This window comes from Camelus ferus, chromosome X (genome assembly GCF_009834535.1).
Source record: "Camelus ferus isolate YT-003-E chromosome X, BCGSAC_Cfer_1.0, whole genome shotgun sequence".
NCBI classification, from domain to species: domain Eukaryota; kingdom Metazoa; phylum Chordata; class Mammalia; order Artiodactyla; family Camelidae; genus Camelus; species Camelus ferus.
In genome coordinates, this window is record NC_045732.1 from 18,425,428 (window position 1) to 18,430,549 (window position 5,122).

Here is a 5,122-nt window from a genome sequence, read left to right on the forward strand (position 1 = left end):
TAATGTTGTGTTGTATTTTTAAAATTCTGTATGCTAGGGAGAAACTATAGTTCAGAGAGGGTGACAGAGCCAACATATGAACCCAAAACCTGTGTTCTTTGTACCAAGCCAAGCAAAAGATCCAGTAGATGAAAATATTGTCTGAAATCTTGGAGAAATCTGCAATGTCAGGAAAGATTCTGGGCAGTGAGCCCTGGGCAAATGGGCTTTCTCTTTTCCCATAAGGAGGCGCATTCTTCAGGCTATAGGTTGATTAGCTTGCTGTCAATCCTTGGAAGGAGCAGGTAAGTAAGATGAGCTATGAAAACCTATAAAAGGGAGTGATACTGACTTTCTGAGCCTTTACACTCCCATAGCTATCAGTACTCTTTTCTGTAGCCTTTTGAATTTACCTATTTATGGCATAACATCCAACATCCCCCTGCCTACTCAAGGGTCATAAAGACCCTCTTCCCTGAAAAGCACAAGGCGGTTCTCAGAAGGCATCTTACTTTACTTTTGAATATAAAAGAAAGCCTTAAATTTCAATGTTTTCAGAAACTAGGATGGATTATCCCCAGCCCCTCATTGGTAAAAAATTTCCTTTCTCTTTTTCTGCAGTGCAGTTTTTCTCAGTGACATAGTCTGGCTTTAAAATTCTGAGCCACAGCAGTCACATTTGAATTTACACTATAATTAGGTGCTTATGTATCTGTCTCTACTACTAAATTGGGAACTCCCTGAAGGTTTGAGTACTGTATCATGCATCTATGTATTGAAATGCATATAACAGTGCCTGGCACTTAGCAAATTGTAACAAATGCTTTTCCACATATAGTCATTCATTTGTTCAGATTATTCAGCCTCCCTGAACTTTACCTTCCTTATCTTTATTAGGATAATAGTACAAAAAGCACCTGGCAAATTGTCAGATACATAGTGGATACTCAGTAAATAATGTGACATTCCTTTCCCCTGCTTAGAGATGAAATCCATCAAACTTGAAGAGGTTGATAGTATTTAGAGTAGTTAAATGTTCTGGGACCATGTTCTCATCTCTTCTAAATTCAGCTTTACCAGCCTATACATTGCTTAGCAGGAGAGCAGAAGGAAAAGTCTTCCTGGGTATCCTGCTTTCTCTGTCTGACATGAACATGATTTGTGTACAGACTGCAAACCTTTTTCCTCTTGCTGGCTGAGCACAGCTGTAAATAACCCCTAACCTTCCAGGCACAATTTATTCTAATCCAGGCCCCTTTTTTATTCATCCTTGGTTAAACATCCTGCCTTTTAATTTTTGTACATGACCTTTTGTGTATCTGTTATTCAAATGACTTTATCGTTGATTTTCCACTTTGATCAGGAGAGCTCAGAAATGTTCAATGCTTATGAAATAGAAACATGATAAAATATCACGTCACTAATATAGTGAAATTAGTACATGTGAGTGGAAATCTTATCAGTGCATCAAAGAGCTTCATTTTGGCCCTATTTTAAAAAGAGGCCAAGCTTACTAATAAAAGTTCTGTGAAAAGTTTTTTTTTTTTAATAGTTCTCTTTACCAGGATGCTAAGGACCTGAGTCTTGAACTCAATTAAAGAGGCTCAAATCCGTAGTTCTTTATCTGCATGTCTGAAAATCCTCAAACTCTGATGAGCTAGAATTTCATTGTACCTTGTTTGGTGATAAAATTTGAGTTGAACTAAAGAGAGGTTATTTATAGTCTCTCTTTATCTTACTTTGTGTGAATATTCATGTTTCATGGCAAAAATATCATTGTTTGCTTACTGTGTGCTGCCCCAGGCCCTACTGCACATGGTATTTAATATATATTTTATGTTCTCCATGACCTTCTTAAAATCTGAAAAATCTGAGTTTTGAAATATATTTAATCCCAAGAGTTTCTTTGGGCAAAGGGATCACGGGCCTGTAGTTACCAAACTTGATACCTGGGATGTTGGTATATGTTAGTAAACACTCGTGGGGAATTAAGTTCCATCATCTTTGATTTTAATAGTTTCCAAGAATACTCCAAATAGTTTCCACCTACCAAAATATTTATGGATGAAATAATGTAATGTCAGAATAATATGGGAGAGAGAAATTGGGTGTCAAGAACTTCAAAGACTCTTAGATTTTACCCTACTTACAAGCTCACAAGTTAGTCTGCCACAGTTTCACGAATGCTGTCAGGAGACATAAAACCCTTGGGTCAAAAAAAAAAAGGACTTTATTATTCACCAAACAGCAGGCAGCATGAGTTTCACATTCACATCAGATCCCTCTTGCTTTCCAAGTCCCATGGAGCACTGGGAAATGGCCCAGGTGGTTGTTGTGCAAGCAGTAGGTTTGCATCACAGCTGGGGACCCCTGAGCTTAGAGAACCTGAATCTTTTATAGTGAGCAGTAAGCAAACCTATGTGACGTTGCACTGGAGGTAGACACTGTCTCTATTACATTGGTCAGTAAATAAATCTGCCCTGTGCTCTGAAGAGAAACTCTGTCTTTATCGTCCAAGACTGTTCACTATACAAACATCCTTGAAAAGATAGTGCACCTCTGTTCACGCAATATGCAGAAACACAAGAGACCCATGGAGAATAGTCCCCCACTATGGTGGTCAGGGGCCGGGGGAGATGAAACAAAATTAACTGAGTTGGTAATTATTAAAACTGGGTGGTGGGTGATGGCTAAATTGAGGTACGGTCTACTTTTGTATTTTTTGAAATTTTCCATAAATAACAAGTTAAAAAATAGCAGCTACCGTAAGTAAAGTGCTATGTGACACTCTCTACACAAATCACAATTGAAAAGACCCAGAGAGACTGTGTTAACTCTTCACCGTCTTCCATCTCTACTTCCCTGAGCCAGTGTCTGAGGTCTGTTCACTATATGTTCTTGGAGGCTAATTACATTGGTTTGCTAGAGTAATGACAAGTTCAATATAATTACCTCAAATCTCTACAGGTTAAATAACCACCAACTGTGGAAGTTAGGCCTATTGGGGAATGGTAGAAAATTATGTCTCAGTTTTTAATTTTGGGGGAGCACGACATACATATCCCATAGGCATACTCATACACATCACAATATACACTTCACATGTATGTATCACATATATATCAGTATGATGGAGGCAAAGGGGACTTTATTTATCTGCAAGGCCTTTTATTCACATGATTAGTAATCAGGCTGTCAAAAAGGAAATTGTGAAAACAATGTTAATGTAAGTGTTTTTAGCAAATATATTTTTTAACATATATATACTTTAATAAAATATAAAGACATTCCTGTTCTAAAAACAGAGATGTCTAGACTAAAAAGTGAATATCTTATTCTCCATAGACCAAGCACCACCCCCTTTCCAATTTCCCATTCGCCTCCAGAGAGGTAATTACTGTTAACAGTTTGGTGTGTATTCTTCCAGGAGAGTGTCCATAAATTTCCATATATGAATATGTAGAAGTACAAATATAGTTTTAAAAAACATAAATGGGATTATACTGTGCATAGCTTTATATATCCTGCTTTTTTCACTTAAACATTTCTTGGAGATATTTCAATTTCAGTATATATGAAACTATTTCCAGTTTTAAAACTACTGTATAGCATTCCATAGAGTGGATGTATCATATCTGAAATATCCAATCTAAGCTCATCTGTCACTGCTGCTAAGAATTTTTCATAGTTATTATGAACCCATATCACAATTGCATTCTGTACCAAGTAAGTTTCACGGACCAGTTCCTGCCCCCCTGGGTCTGAAATCTAAGACAACTTCACCACAAACATGTAGCGAGAAGACAACCTCTGTAAGTGTCAAGGGTTTTAAGACTATTTTTTAAAATTGTGATGCTTATTTTAAATTCTCTTTAAATTTGAGTTGGAAGGGAACTTAATGAGGAATAGGATATTTATGTAGTCTCACAGTATCTCCTCACTGATTGCTTATAAAGTTACAAAAGGAAAATCTATACAGTGAAGGAACCAGACTTTAACAAAATGACCAAAAATAATATCAACAATAAGGCCAAATGGGCATGATGTGCTTCCAGATATGAGACCCAAGAAAGACACAACATCACTCAAGTAGTTTTTCCAGCCAGACGCATCACTTGACTTGAATCATAAGAAAATATTAGATAAACCCCTATCAAGGGATATTCTATAAAATAACTGGCCCATATTCTTTAGAAATAATGAATGAAATAAAATATTGATGAAAGACAAAAAAAGAAAAAGAAAATAAAAGGCTTAAGAACTAGATTGTTCTAGATTGAAGGAGACTAAATACACATGCCAACTAACATGTGATCCTGGACTGGATCCTGTACTAGAAAAAAAATTGCTGTAAAATACATTGTTGGAAGAATCAATAAAATTGGAACACAGACTATAGATTAGATAAAAATACTGCATCAATGCTAAATTTTCCAGTTTCAAAAACTGTACTGTGGTTATGTAAGGGTATATGTTGGGAGTATGTTAGGATATTTAGGAAATCCACACTGAAGGATTAAGGGATAAATGTGCATGCTATCTGCAAAAAGTTCAGGAAAAAAAAAAGTGTATGTGTGTGTATATGGAGAGAGAGAGAGGGAGAGTATGATAAAGCAAATGTGACAAATTACTAAAAGTAGTGGATATGGATAATGTGTACATGGGAGGTTTTTTTTTATACTATTTTTGCAACTTTTCTCTAAATTTTAAATTATTTCAAACTAAAATTGAAGAGCATATCTTGGTTTCCAGAGTGTTCAGAGACCTAGAGTGAATAAGTCATGCATTCAAGTGATGGTCATGTTGCCCGTTCAACCTCTTGCCTGCTTGGAGTGAGCACTGGTTATAAGACCTTAGGGAATGGTTCTTTTCCAATAGATTTTCCAGAGATATTTCATAGCTCTCACAACTGCCAAAACACTTCAGTTTCAGAAATAAAAATAGCTGAGTAGCTGTTAATTTTCAGAGGCAGGAGAAGAACTTGTATTTTAAAGGGTAAGTTGTAGTTTTAAGAAAACAATGTCTTGCCTCAACCTGTTGTACTCATTTCTCGCCTGGGGCATTTCACTAAGCTGTGCATATGCAGATAAATTTGCTCTCACTTTTAATCCTTTACTTTTTGTAATACTGGTGGCGTTAGTGA